Raw genomic sequence first — 16,367 nt, forward strand, 5'->3', positions numbered from 1 at the left:
TTCCATATACTTTTTGATTTTTCTTTGATTTATTGGTTGACCCATTCATTGTTGAGTAGCATGTTGTTTAACTTCCATTTTTTGTGGTCTTTCCAGATGTTTTTCTTGTGGTTGATTTCTAGTCTCATAGCATTGTGGTCAGAAAAGATACATGATGTGACTGTTTTTTTAAATTTGTTGAGGCTTATTTTGTGACCTAATATGTGATCTATTCTGGAAAATGTTCCATGTGCACTTGAAATTAGTGTGTATTCTGCTGTTTTAGGATGGAATGTTCTGAATATATCTTAAGTACATCTGGCCCAGTGTGTCATTCAAAGCCACTGTTTTCTTGATTTTCTGTTTGGATGATCTGTCCATCATTATAAAGACCCCTACTATTATTGTATTACTCTCAATTAGTTCCTTTATATTTGTTATTAACTGTTTTATGTATTTTGGTGCTCCCATGTTGGGTGCATATATATTTACAACAGTATATCTTCTTGTTTGATTGTTCCCTTTATTATTATATAGTGTCCTTCTTTGTCTTATTTCACAGACTTTGTTTCAAAGTCTATTTTGTCCAATATAAGTATTGCTACTCTGGCTCTTTTAACATCCATTTGCATGATAAATGTTTCTCCATCCTTTCACTTTCAAGCTGAATGTATTTTTGGGTCTGAAATGAGTCTCTTACAGACAGCATATAGATGGGTCTTTTCTCTTCTTAAAGATTTTGTTTATTTATTTGACAGAGAAAGAGAGAGAGAGAAAGAGAGAGAGAGCATGAACAGGGGAGGGGCAGAAGGAAGAGGGAGAAGCAGATTTCCCGCTGAGTGCAGAGCCTGATGTGGGGCTCAATCCCAGGACCCCGAGATCATGACCTGAGCCAAAGTCAAGACACTTAACCAGCTGAGCCACCCAGGTGCCCCAAGTCTTATTTTTTTTATACACTCTGTCACCCTATGTCTTTTGATTGAGCATTTAGTCCATTTACACTCAAGGTAATTATTGATAGATATTTATTTATTACCATTTTGTTACTTGTTTTGTGGTTGTTTTTGTAGTTTTTCTCTGATCCTTTCTTTTCTTTCTCTCTTTCATGGTTTCCTGGTTTTCTTTAGTGATGTACTTGGATTCCTACTCTTTATTTTTTGCATATTTATTACTGTTTTTTGATTTGTGGTTACTATTGAGTTTATATATAACATCTTATGCATATAACAGTCTATATTAAGCTGATGGTCACTTAATTTTGAACTCATTCTTTACTCCTCACCCCTCCATGTTTCAGATATTTGGTTATTCTATTTTACATCCTTTTATTTTGTGCTTCGTTTGACTGATTTTTATAGATACACTTAATTTTATTTTGCTTTCATGCTTCCTATTTTTTTTTTTACTTCTACTTATGGTTTCTGTTTTTCACTCACAGAGACCCCCTTAACATTTCTTGTAGATCTGGTTCAGAGGTCATGAATTCTTTTAACATCTGTTTGCCTGGGGACACTTACTCCCCTTCTATTCTGAATAATAGGCTTGCTGGATAGAGTATTCTTGGCTGCATATTTTTCCCTTTCATCACTTTGAATATATTGTGGCACTCTCTTCTGGCCTACAAAGTTTCTGCTGAAAAATTAGTTGATAGCCTTTTGGGTTTTCTTTATGTATCTGTCTTCTTTTCTCTTGTAACCTTTAAATTTATTTATTTATTTATTTATTTATTTATTTATTTATTTATTTATTTATTATTTTTAAAGATTTTATTTATTTATTTGAGAGAGAGAGAATGAGAGAGAGAGAAAGCACATGAGGGGGGGGGGGGTCAGAGGGAGAAGCAGACTCCCTGACGAGCAGGGAGCCTGATGCGGGACTCAATCCAGAGACTCCAGGATCATGACCTGAGCTGAAGGCAGTCGCGTAACCAACTGAGTCACCCAGGCGCCCATAACCTTTAAGTTTTTTTAAATCACTATTTGTTGTTTATTTATTTATTTATTTATTTTTGCTATTTTAATTACTATGTGTCTTGGTGTGGACCTCCTTGGGTTGAATTTGTTGGGGGATCTCTGTGCCTCATAAATCTGGATCTCTGCTTCTCTCTTCAGATTCAAGAAGTTTTCAGCTATTATTTCTTAAAATATATTTTCTGCCCCTATTTCTCTCTTTTCTCTTTCTGGGGTCCCTATAATGTGAATGTTATTATCCTTGATGGAGTCACTGAGTTCTCCATGTCTATTCTCCTTACACAGTATTTGTTTCTCACCTGCTCACTTAATTTCTTTCCATTACTTTATCCTTCAGGTCACTGATATTTTCCTCTGCTTCCTGTAGCCTACTATTTATTCCATCCATTGTGTTTTTAATTTCATTTATCAAGTTCTTCATCTCTGACATGTTATTTTTTATCTCTTTGTCAAGGATCTCACTGATGCCCTCCAACCTTTTCTGAAGTCCAGTGAGTATCTTTATGATCATTACTTTAAACCTCTATCAGGTATATTACTTATTTCTGTTTTGCTTAGATCTCCTGCTGTGATTTTGTCTTGTTCTTTCATTTGGGACATATTTCTCTGTCTTCTCATTTTTTTCTACCTCTCTGTGTCTATTTGTGTGTTAAGGAAGTCAATTACATCTTCTGCTCTTGAACATAATGGCATTATGAAGATGTTCTGTGGTGCCCTGCAGCTCAGTGTCCTGTTCATCAGAAACTGGCACTTTAGGGGAGTCTCCTATGTGTGTTGTTTTCATTTGCTATTATGTCTGAGTCACTTTTCCTTTTAGTCTTGAAACTTGCATGGACTTTCTGCCTGTTGTGGGCTGTGCTTGCTCTCTGTGATGTTAGTAAGACCCAGGCTCATGAGTGGGATGGTGGTATTAGCCAAATCTGCACTGAGCCACTAGACCTTGGTGGGATCCCCTGAATCATGGTGGGTGCAGGGTGTGTGTGCAGAGTTAAAAAAATGTACACTTGGCCCAGGGCCAGTAGAAGAACTCCTGGGTGGGGTGCACTGCTAATGGGTCAGTTAGCAAGTATCTGTGCAGTGATGCCTCTCAGAAGGTGGCCCTGTGTTTATGCTTGGGGTAGGGGGAGGAAAATGGCAACCGCCAACTCCTTTCTCCTGGGGAATTCCCTGGTGTGCTCTGAAGTCAGTGTAAACAGATCTCCCTTCTGTTGTGCAAGCTGTCACTTCTATGTTGCCTCTCCTTGGGCTGTTATCTCTTTAAGGGTGGGGACCCAGCTATAATTTGTCCTCCAGGTTCACTCAGGGCTGAGTCAGCTGACTTTTAAAGATCCAAGCTCCAAGTCCAGCTGGTTATATGAACTCACAGAATTTAGCCCCGGTGGTTTTCAAGGCCAAGCATTATGGAGACTCATTTTTCCCATGTGGGCTGCCTGGTGCTTTCCTCTCTTTGTGACTGCAGTTCTCTCCCTCCTTTAGGCAGCTCCCACCCACTGTTTCTGCCCATCCTAACCTCTCTGAGGCAGCTTCTTCTTTACATTTAGTTGTGGAGTTTGTTCTGTCAGTCTTCAGATCACTCACCACTTTGTTTACTCAGATGTGAGTGACATCTAGTTATAAACATGGGACAAGGGAGATTGAGGTACTACTCTGCCATCTTCACAAGTATCTTCAGGTCCCAAACTTAAACCTTTGAACTAGAGCTTTCTCCTGGCAGATACCTATCCATATTTTTCACTTCGATGTTCCATAATCACCTCAAAACTAATCCAGTAAGAGATGAACTTCCTTTCTTAACTTCTCTTCTGTTTGCATTCTTATGTGGATGGAGAAAAAACTAGTAACAAAAAATGTTTATAATGTATACTAATGATAAATTAGATACAAAGTTATTTCAGAGTGTAAATTTTGTCCTATTTAGTATCTTGACCCAAGGATATTTATTTCTTTCCTATATCAAGTGCTCACATCATTGATGTCATCTCAAATCAGATTATTATTGAATTATGTAAAGGAGAATATTGACAAGCTGGAATTTAAATATGTTGAGTAATGTCATAGATCCCAGGAAATCTGATATATGTTTATAGGTTGGACATTATGATAAATAAATCAATAAAAAAATTGAAATAGATATGCATAAAAGATGGACTCATTTTTTAAAATTTTTTATTGTTATGTTAATCACCATACATCACATCATTAGTTTTTGATGTAGTGTTCCATGATTCATTGTTTGTGCATAACACCCAGTGCTCCACGCAGAATAGATGTACTCATTTTGAACATAATTGAAAAGATTAGGAGTAGTCATAAAGAAAAAAAAACAGCCTGTTTTTCTTTTTTCTTTCTTTTTTTTTTAAATTTTATTATGTTAATTTGGTCACCGTACAATATATCATTAGTTTTTGATGTGGTGATCCACGATCCATTGTTTTCGTATAACACCCAGTGCTCCATGCAGTACGTGCCCTCTTTAATACCCATCACCGGGCTAACCAATCCCCCCTCCCCCTTCCCTCTAAAACTGTGTTTGTTTCTCAGAGTCTATAGTCTTTCATGGTTCATCTGTCCCTCCAATCACCCCCCTTCATTTTCCCTTCCTTCTCCTAATGTCCTCCATGCTCTTCCTTATGTTCTACAATAAGTGAAACCATATGATAATTGACCCTCTCTGCTTATTTCACTTAGCGTAATCTCCTCCAGTCCCATCCATGTTGATGTAAAAGTTGGGTATTCATCTTTTCTGATTGCTGAGTAATATTCCCTTATATATATGGACCACATCTTCTTTTTTTTTAAGATTTTATTTATTTATTTGAGAGAGAGAATGAGAGATAGAGAGCACGAGAGAGAAGAGGGTCAGAGGGAGAAGCAGACTCCCTGCCGAGCAGGGAGCCCGAATACGGGACTCGATCCTGGGACTCCAGGATCATGACCTGAGCCGAAGGCAGTCGCTTAACCAACTGAGCCACCCAGGTGCCCTGGACCACATCTTCTTTATCCATTCATCTGTTGAAGGGCACCTCAGCTCTTCCCACAGTTTGGCTATTGTAGACATTGCTGCTATGAACACTGGGGTGCATATGGCCCTTCGTTTCACTACATCTGTGTCTTTGGGGTAAATACTCAGTAGTGCAATTGCTGGGTCATAGGGTAGCTCTATTTTTAAATTTTTGAGGAAACTCCACACTATTTTCCAAAGTGGCTATACCAACTTTCATTCCCACCAGCAGTGTAAGAGGGTTCCCCTTTCTCCACAAACTCTCCAACACTTGTTTCTTTCCCTGTCCATTTTTGCCATTCTAACTGGTGTAAGGTGGTATCTCAATGTGGTTTTGTTTTGAATTTCCCTGATGGATAATGATGATGAACATTTTTTCATGTGTCTATTAGCCATTTGTATGTCTTCATCAGAGAAGTGTCTTTTCATATCTTCTGCCCACTTTTTGACTTGATTATTTGTTTTTTTTGGGTGTTGAGTTTGAGAAGTTCTTTATAGATCTTGGATACCAGCCCTTTATCTGTAGTGTCATTTGCAAATATCTTCTCCCATTCTGTGGGTTGCTCCTTTGTTTTGTTGACTGTTTCCTTTGCTGTACAGAAGGTTTTATCTTGATGAAGTCCCAAAAGTTCATTTTTGCTTTTGCTTAACTAGCTTTTGGAGATGTATCTTGAAAGAAGTTGCTGTGGGCGATCTCAAGGAGGTCACTGCCTATGTTCTCCTCTAGGATTTTGATGGATTCCTGTCTCACATTGAGGTCTTTCATCCACTTTGAGTTTAGCTTTGTGAATAGTGTTAGAGAATGGTCGAGTTTCATTCTTCTGCATGTGGCTGTCCAATTTTCCCAGCACCATTTATTGAAGAGACTGTCTTTTATCCATTGCATGTTTTTTCCTACTTTGTCAAAGATTATTTGACCATAGACTTGAGGGTCCATATCTGGGTTCTCTATTCTGTTCCACTGATCTATGCCTAAACAGAGCTTAGGCATCTGTTTCTGTGCCAGTATCATGCTGTGTTGGTGATCACAGCTTTGTAATATAGCTTGAAATCAGGCAATGCGATGCCCCCAGCTTTGTTTATCTTTTTCAACATTTCCTTGGCAATTCGGGGTCTTTTCTGATTCCATACAGATTTTAGGATTGTTTGTTCCAGCACTTTAAAATGTCATTGGAATTTTGATCGGGGTGGTGTTGAAGGTATAGATTGCTCTTGGTAGCATAGACATTTTAACAATGTTTATTCTTCCAATCCATGAGCATGGAATATTTTTCCATCTTTTTTGTGTCTTCTTCAATTTCCTTCATGAGTGTTTTTGTAGTTCCTAGAGTATAGATCCTTTACCTTTTGGTTAGGTTTATTCCGAGGTATCTTATGGTTTTTGGTGCTATTGTAAAAGGAATCGTTTCTCTAATTTCTCTTTCTATAGTTGCATTGTTAGTGTATAAGAAAGCAACTGATTTCTGTGCATTGATTTTGTATCCTGCCACATTACTGAATTGCTGTATGAGTTCTAGTAATTTGGGGGTGGAGTCTTTTGGGTTTTCCACATAAAGTATCATGTCATCTGCGAAAAGAGAGAGTTTGACTTCTTCTTTGCCAATTTGAATATATTTTATTTCTTTTTGTTGTCTGATTGCTATTGCTAGGACTTCTATAACTATGTTGAACAATAGTGGAGAGAGTGGGCATCCTTGACGTGTTCCTGATCTTAAGGGAAAGGCTCTCAGCTTTTCCCCATTGAGGATGATATTCACTGGGTTTTTCATAGATGAATTTTATGAACTTGACGAATGTTCCCTCTATCCCTATACTCTGAAGAGTTTTAATCAGGAAAGGATGTTGTATTTTGTCAAATGCTTTTTCTGCATCAATTGAGAGGACCATATGGTTCTTCTCCCTCCTCTTATTAATGTGTTCTATCACATTGATTGACTTGCGAATGTTGAACCACCCTTGCATCCCGGGGATAAATCCCACTTGGTCGTGGTGGATGAAACCTTAAATGTATTGTTGGGTCCTATTAGCTCAGATTTTGTTGAGGATTTTGGAATCCATATTCATCAGGGATATCGGTCTGAAATTCTCCTTTTTGATGGGGTCTTTGCCTGGTTTGGGGAGTAAGGTAATGCTGGCCTCATAGATGAGTTTGGAAGTTTTCCTTCTGTTTCTATTTTTTTGAAACAGCTTCAGTAGAATAGGTATTATTTCTTCTTTGAATGTTTGGTAGAATTCCCCAGGGAATCCATCAGGCCCTGGACTCTTGTTTTGGGGAGGTTTTTGATCAGTGCTTCAATCTCGTCACTGGTTATTGGCCTATTCAGTTTGTCAATTTCTTCCTGTTTCAGTCTTGGCAGCTTATAGGTTTCCAGGAAGGCCTCCATTTCATCCAGATTGTTCAGTTTATTGGCATATAGTTGTTGATAATAATTTCTAATAATTGTTTCTATTTCCTTGGTGTTAGTCGTGATCTCTCCCCTTTCACTCATAATTTTATTAATTTGGGTCCTTTCTCTTTTCTTTTGGAAAAGTCTGGCCAGTGGTTTATCAATCTTATTAACTCTTTCAAAGAACCAACTTCTAGTTTCGTTGATCTGATCTACTGTGTTTCTGGTTTCTAATTCATTGATTTCTGCTTTAATTTTAATTATTTCTCTTCTAATGCATGGCTTAGGCATCGTTTGTTGCTTTTTCTCTAGTTCTTTAAGGTGTAGAGTTAGTTGGTGAATTCGGGATTTTTCTATTTTTTGAAGCGAGGCTTGGATGGCTATGTATTTCCCCCTTAGGACCACCTTTGCAGTATCCCATAGGTTTTGGACCAATGTGTTTTCGTTCTCATTGATTTCCATGAATTGTTTAAGTTCTTCTTTGATTTCCTGGTTGACCCAAACATTCTTGAGCAGAGTGGTCTTTAGCTTCCAAGTGTTTGAATTTCTGCCAAATTTTTTCTTGTGATTGAGTTCCAGTTTTAAAGCATTGTGGTCTGAGAAGATGCAGGGAATAATCTCAATCTTTTGGTATCTGTTGAGACCTGATTTGTGACCCAGTACATGGTCTATTCTGGAGAAAGTTGCATGTGCGCTCGAGAAGAATGAGTATTCTATTGTTTTAGGTGGAATGTTCTGTAAATATCTATGAGGTCCATCTGGTCCAGTGTATCATTCAAAGCTCTTGTTTCCTTGTTGATTTTCTGCTTAGATGATCTGTCCATTGCTGAGAGTGGAGTATTGAGGTCTCCTACAATTAACGTATTGTTATCAATATGACTCTTTATTTTGGTTAACAGTTGGCTTATGTAGATGTCTGCTCCTATGTTGGGGACATAGATATTTACAATTGTTAGATCTTCTTGTTGGACAGACCCTTTAAGAATGATATAGTGTCCTTCTGTGTCTCTAATTACAGACTTTAGTTTAAAATCTAGTTTGTCTGATATAAGAATTGCTACCCCAGCTTTCTTTTGAGGTCCGCTGGCATGGAAGATGGATTCCCATCCCTTCACTTTCAGTCTGGATGTATCTTTAGGTTCAAAATGAGTCTCTTGTAGGCAGCATATGGATGGGTCCTGTCTTTTTATCCAATCTGCAACCCTGTGCCGTTTTATGGGAGCATTTAGGCCATTCACGTTGAGAGTGATTATTGAAAGATATGAATTTATTGTCATCATATTGCCTGTGAAGATGTTGTTTTTATAGATTGTCCCTGTAAATTTCTGCTGTATATCACTCTTGGGGTCTTTCTCCTTTTATAGAACCCCCCTTAATTTTCTTGCAGGCCTGGCTTAGTGGTCACATATTCTTTCAGTTTCTGCTGGTCTTGGAACCTCTGCATCTCTCCCTCCATTCTAAATGACAGCCTTGTCAGATAAAGTATTCTTGGCTGCATGTTCTTCTCATTTAGTGAAGAATGTGTCTTGAATATGCCCTGAATATGTCTTGCCAGGCCTTTCTGGCTTGCCAGGTCTCTGTGGATAGGTCTGATGTTATTCTGATGTTCCTCCCTCTGTACGTAAGGAATCGCTTCCCTCTAACTGCCCTTAAGATGGTTTCCTTGGTTCTAAGTTTTACTTACTTGGTTGCAAGTTTTACTATCACATGCCAGGGTGTTGGCCTGTTTTCCTTGATCTTGGGAGGGGTCCTCTGCCTCTAGGATGCGAATGTTTGTTTCATTCCCCAGATTAGGGAAGTTCTCAGCTACGATTTGCTCAAATACATCTTCTAGTCCTCTCTCTCTCTCTCCACTCGCTCCGGGATTCCAATTATTCTAACATTGGAACGCTTCATGGTGTCACTTATTTCTCTGATTCTATTTTCATGGATTCTGAGTTGTTTTTCCTGGTCTCCTCTTTTCCCTTTTTATCTATTATATTGTCTTCCAGGTCGCTTATTCGTTCTTCTGCCTCACTTACCCTAGCTGTTAGATTATCTGGATTGGATTGGATCTCATTGATAGCATTTTTAAGTTCTGCCAATTCAGTTTTCATTTCTGCCCTTAGAGACTCTGTGTTGCCATTAATTGATTTCTCCATTCTAGCCATTGTCTTCACAATTGCTAGCCTGAATTCCATCTCCGACATCTTGGTTATATCTGCATCCATTTGTAAATCTGCAGCATAAGTCATAATCTCTGAGTCTTTTCTATTTTGGGGGTTCCTCCTCCTAGTCATTCTGTTGATGGGGGTTTGAGGGAATGTATAGAGTCCAAATTATTGACCAGAACCCAAGCAAGATGCACCTGTTTTCTTGGGACCTTGGGGTTGCTGGCCTCTTGTTTTCCCAGTCTGTCTTCTGGGGGAGGGGTCTGCTGCGCTGTTACTCAGACAACCTTGTTTGGGAGGAGTTGCCCTGCCCTCCTGTGGCGGGGGATGGGCTCAGCAGGAATCAGTTTTTGGGGCTTTTGTTCTCTGGCGGCTTTCTCTGGAGGCTTTCCTTGGCGGCTTTCAGCGTCTCTTCCGTGAGTCAGAGCAGAAGAGACCATTTCAAACCCTCTGCCTCAGAGCAGAGAGACCGCAATCTGTTCTTCAGTGAGCTCTCCAGGCCACACTGTCTCGGTTTCTGTCCATGCTGCTATAAACTGCAGTGTCCTGGGTTGTGCGCCCCTCCGCAGCGCCCCCAGTCCTGCCTCCAGGTCGGGGCACATCTCTGCCCTTTGTGCTTCTAAAACCGCCAGCTGCTTCCAGTTCGCCTGTGTGACCCCGCCGCTCCGGGTTTCCACCCCAGGGGCTGCCCTAAAGTCCTTTCCCCACCGCTACTGGTCTGCGAGTCTGTGCCCCATCCCCAGCACGCAAGGCTGTCGCTCAAGGGCAGTGTAGATCCCCATGGCCAGGCACCCTCCCGCTGCCATTTATCCTGATATCTGCCTGTGGAATCAGGGCTCCCCGCTTTGTAGCTCAAACCAACCGCCTGTGATATTCTGCTTGTAGAGATCCAGATCTTCTTACATCTCAGGCTGGTTTTGTGGGTGCTCAGAGTGGTCTGGTAGATATCCAGCTCAATTCTGGGGACCAGTTGAATAGGGTCCCCTACTCTTCTGCCATCTTTCCTTCCTCCATTATTCGAGTCTGTTTTTCTTAATTTTAATCCTTAATATTTTTGTTGTATAAATTCAAAAAAAGTCACTAATTTTCTTTTATGAGGCAAATCTGAAAAATTTCTTTTAAAGAGAGTTGCACTTTAACCATTGTGTATGTGGGGGGGGTTAAGTGTATGTATGTATGTATGTATGTAATGGGTTTTGTTCAAACATTTCAGGAATATATAAGGTAATAATTACTTCCCTTGTTTTGCTGGTCCCAACTCTGAAATAATCACTATTAAAAATTAGTTTTCATATAGATGTAAGTCTATAAGATAGACCTCCATTCTGGCTGTAATGCTTTTTAAACATATAGCTAAAAACATTTTGTATGACTTTTATGTTTGCATACCTGTGCTTCTGCTATAGCAAATCAACTTTAAACTTTTGCACTTCTCTCTCTTTTGTCTTTTCATGTACACCCCACATGTAATTATTTTTGATTTTACAAAAAAGTGATCACAATCCTGCTTACTTTTGCAAAGTAACTTGCTTTTCCTTCACCTACTCTAATATAAATATTTTCTGTTCTATCTGTCCATATATCTATGTATTCTATCATCCATCGTATTTGCAATTTAATTTTAAGAAAAGAGAATTCCATTCTGTGTGCACACTATAATCTATTAATTTATCACTGTTGAGTATTTTACATATTTATTAGTAGTATTTTTAAGGTAAAATCTGGTATGATAAAAAGACCTGTGGACATGAAGTAAAGAAAATCATTTAATTTTTTTCTTCTCATTTTCTATAATTTTAATATAGGGGAGTTGTACCTGGTCATCTCTTAAGTTATGCACAACTAAAGTCCTCTGTTTTCTGAGGCCCAGCTCAGGTCATTCATATGGGTGGCATTGTTTTGAAATACTCTAAGGAATTCTACCAATATATAGCTAATATTACTAGTGTTATTGTGATTCTGCAGTCACTCAGTGAATTGAAAACTTGAGTTTAAGACCATGGATCTGCCCAGGCATCCCAGAGGACCTTGGCTGTACACAAAAGGACTCAGATTAGTGGTAGGTTTATATAATAAGTAAAGCCCAGCCAAATTACTGAAGGTTTTGAATGCCACATTTCGGATTTGGGCATAAAAATAAAGTTTATACTATTTTGTTAGCTTTCAGTAGGAAGCTGTTTGCAACACTGGTTGCGTATTTGTACTACAAGGAAGACTTTTAATAAAGAATACATCACCCAGAAGACATGGCTAGGGATTTTGGTCTAATTAGTCTGGAATGAGGCCTGGGAACTGGTACTTAAAAAATTCTCTCCACATTGGTATTTTTAAAAACGTGATTTGTACATTCAGACTGGATTGAAAATTGCCATGATAGGATAAAGTTGGTTTCTTTATATTTTACATTGCATTATCCCCACTTCTATCCCCCCTCCTCGCACCATTCTGGATAGAATATTCATTGTGGCTTTTGTGTTATCACTTTATTATCTGAAAAGCCTATTTAAAAATAGTGGGACATCCTTGATCAGACTTACTCACCCTTGTTTGATGATCTGGAATCACCAAAACTTGAAGAGATTTAGCTCCATGTATGTGCCACCACTTTACGTATACATTTCCTGTGAAGATGATCAAGATGCAACATACAAGTGATCAAAGTGAAGAGGTTTCCTGCGTGATTCTAAACAGTTTTAGATTTTATGTAATGATTGTTTAGCTTTTCAATGAGGAATAGCAAATCAGATTTGGGAATCTACTTTCAATTTTATGTTTAATCTTCATCTTTATTTAACTCTTTGATAAGAGAATGTTACTCAGCTTCCTTGGAAATATAGGAATATATGCATTCACTGAATCAACTGAAAATGTATTCAGTCTGTTCATCAAAAACAGTAACTAGTTAACTTTTGTGTTGCACATAATGCATATATAAAACAGTCTACAGCGCCTGGGTGGCTCAGTTGGTTAAGCGTCTGCCTTTGGCTCAGGTCATGATCTCAGGGTCCTCGGATCAAGCCCCTGTTGGACTCCCTGCTCACCCAGGAGTCAGCTTCTTCCTCTGCCCCTGCCCCTGCTTGTGCTCTCTCTCCCTGTCTCTTTCAAATGAATAAATAAAATCTTTTACAAAATAAGTGAAAAAAACCTATTTCTTGTTTAAAGAGGAAAATAACATCAAATTTCACCTTCTTATATACAAAATCAGTGCATTTTTTTTACAGATTATAAAAAGAAAAAAGTGAATACTCAATAGAAATTTGCCTTTCCATGTTTCAGCTGGTATAGCTAAGCAGAACTGATAATGTGACGTGTTGCTGCCATCTGCAGCATGAAAGACTTATTAAAAGCATGTTCCGCATATGTATGTATCTGGGTTTTGAACAACTGCTTATTTAAAAACTAAGAACTGTTTAATTTCTGTATTAGTCTTTCTATTTATTTTCTACTGCTAGATTTCAACATACTTAAAAATGTAATAATATATTTTAAAACATTCCAAGTATGTATAAACATGATATAGGTACCAAAATGAATACTGACATTATATTTGATTATTTGATTATGCTGAAATTAATTTTGAATAGGCAATTAAATGATAGACTAAAATAGCCTTTATGATTCATTGATATCAGGAAATATTTTCTAAATCTTTTATGTTTAGCAAAGTTTTATAGAAATTACTCCAATAAAATTTAAACTTTTTTCAGATAGTTTTTTTTCAGGTTTACCCATTATTTTCTTAATTGTTATATAGATTAATAATACAGGTATCCACAAAGAGGACACCAGAGATAAACTGTCAGTGATGAAAGATTTTAAGTTGTTGCGTAGATGTTGCTTTCCCAAACAGAGATAGCACATAGTGTTGATGAAAATATTACTCATTGAGGTCTTAAGGTGATGAGAACGTTTCTCTCTTAGGTTTCTAAATTCTCTATGTACTTAAAAAAATTGTCCTTTGCCATTTCTTGTCCATTCATATTCTCATCGTACAAGGGAGGCAAAAGTTAACAGCCCTGTGAAACTTGTAAGCTACTTAACATTACTGAGCATTGATTTCCCCACCTGTGCTTTTGTGCTTATAGTAATCATTTTGTTGTGTTGTTGCATTGCAGTTAACTGAGAACTACATGTGAGAAGTCTAGCATTATATCTACAACATGTTCATCAATGTTAGCTTTTATATATTCATGAAACAAATCATTTCATCATGTTTAGTTTTGTTCAAGCAAAATACCAAATTTTCATGTTTTAAATCTCTTATATTTCTATTGTAATTGATCATTAAAAACTTGATATTTATAATTAGTGGAAAATGCCCAGAAAATGCATTTTCAATTATTTTGATAACGGTATTTGGCAGATAGTCATAAAATGCTGGCTCAATCAACAAAACAGTATGATTATCCCCTTTTCTTTGACAAGATTTTTACTTTATTTCTTCTCTTTAAAATAAATCATAGGTTCCTTAAATTACATAACTTAAATTACTTAAATTTGTGATGCCTCAATTGAACACCTAGACAGATGGATAAACTACAATACATGTCACTAAGTACAATCATCACTTGTTTTTATGACAAAAAAAGTCATAGCATAAGAAATAAATAAAATCCATTTGCATTCAGATAATTTTTATTTAAAAAGCCTATTCTTTTAAGATAACCCACAGGTTCCAAAACAAAATGTTAGAAGAAAAAAATAAAAGTTTATGTAAATAAAAATTGCTGAGCTTGAGAACTCAAAATATTATAAACAATAGGTTCTTTCCCCTCCTCATTTTAACAATTAAAGAAAATATGACAAAATGTTAAAATAAGTCAGTTGTGAAGTATTAATAGTTTATATCATTTGCTATGTTTTATCCTCATTTTGATAAGAAACAACAAATCTAAATGTATATAAACCTCAATGAATTAGAACTGTAGTGAACTGCTATATATGCTGCTGGGTTATACTCTGGTTCTTCAGATCATCTATCAGAACTTCTCTTTTCTAGGGAAATGGGGGTGACTTATCTAACGAGTTTTAATTTCTTTCCTCCAGGAGGTTATGGCTAGAGAAGGAAATTCAAGTTTTTGTTTTGTTTTGTTTTGTTTTTTTCCAGTACCCGTGGGTTCACTCGGACTCAGTTTCTGAGTTCAATCTAGTTTCTAAATAACTTTCAAAGCCATCAGAGGGTGCTTTGGTCAAGTACAGACAAAACACATCGAGGAGAAGCTGTTCTTTGAATCATGATGTAGCACTACTATTGGAGGACAGCTTCAGCACTGCTGAGTGGGAAGGGGTGGCCTCATTGCTCAGGAAGGGCTTAGATTCATTATGTGCATCCTCAACTCATGGGGCCTCTTCATTCTTTTTTTTTAAGATTTAATTTATTTATTTTAGAGCTAGAGAGACATTGGGGGGTGGGGGCCAAGGGAGAGGGACAAGCAGACTCTGCTGAGAGTGGAGCCCAACGTGGGACTCAATCCCATGACCCTGAGATCATGACCTGAGTCAAAATTAAGAGTCAGAGGTTTAACCAAGTGAGCCACCCAAGGTGCCCCGGGGGTCTCTTCATTCTTGATAATAATTATAGTGTTTCTAACTCCTCTGTCTTTGTGATGTGCTCTTGGTGTAGCATTTTTTTTTTCTTAAAGTCTACACTCAACATGGGGCTCAAACTCACAACCCCAAGATCAAGAGTCTTGTGCTTCTCTGGCTGAGCCATCCAGGCGCCGTGCTCTTGGCTTGGGATGTTCTCATAGGTGTTCACTTCCTTGCTTTGACCCCACACACTCATCTCATGTGTTGTTATCTACTCTCTAAGGGCTCTGATCTCTCACCCTAAATGTATTAAATGTTTCCTCTTTTTGTGCCTTGATGTATGTTCTTTTATCATAGCACCTGTGACACTGTATTGTACCAGTTATGGTGAATGGTATAGCCATTCCTTCAGCTTCCCACAGCGGAGACTGGGGCTGGACAGAAACTGGGGCTTCTCCTTGAGTTCTTAATATTCCTTACATCTCATATCCAATCAAGTGCCAGGTTTTGTTAATTCCTCTTCCATACCTTGCCTTGCAAGACTTTATATGATCTAGTCCCTGACCATATATACCTCAGTTGCACAATCTACCAGTGTTTCTCAAAGTTGCCCTTCAGGCTCGTAACTCCCAGCCCTTGAACTCACTTTTTCATCTGACTGGAACTCTGTTTTTCCACATATTCTAATGAATTGCTGCCCTTTCCCCTTTTCTCTGCTCAAATGCAACAGCAGTTCCATTTTTCTCTATTTCTTTATTCTGAATTACTTTTCTTCATGAAAAAACTGTTCATCATAGCAATGACTAACAATCAAAACCAGTATTAAACTTGTTTAATCAGTGATTGATTACAAAAGTGCACACATGTGTGAACAAAATTCAGTAACATTCCCTGCAATCTACTTTTGAAAAATCAGGTAATCAACCACAGCTTTAGTCCAGTGAACATTTCTGAGAGTCAGCCAGTCAGAAACAGTCTTACTCTGGGAAACATGTTTCTATAGCTAAAGTTAACACTCTAGCTTCTGTGCTTCACACTTTTCCAAAACCTTGTGTAAGCTTTCTCCTTTGCTTGTAAACTATGTCTTATAAGCTCAGCACTCCCTTGCCTGAGCAAGCAATAAATTCAACTTACTGTTTTATATATTGAGTGATGAACTCTATCAGTATTTATGATCACCTATGATTATGTGATTTTTTTTGTTATTTGTTGGTTTATTGCTCATCTGTATTAGAACATGAGCTCCAAGAGGGCAGGCACACTGTTGCCTTCTTCACTGCTGGAATTTCATGCTGACATAGATGCCTAGTACATAATAACAACATCATAAATATTTGTTGAATGCATCTTT

Source organism: Zalophus californianus, chromosome 1, assembly GCF_009762305.2.
Source record: "Zalophus californianus isolate mZalCal1 chromosome 1, mZalCal1.pri.v2, whole genome shotgun sequence".
NCBI classification, from domain to species: domain Eukaryota; kingdom Metazoa; phylum Chordata; class Mammalia; order Carnivora; family Otariidae; genus Zalophus; species Zalophus californianus.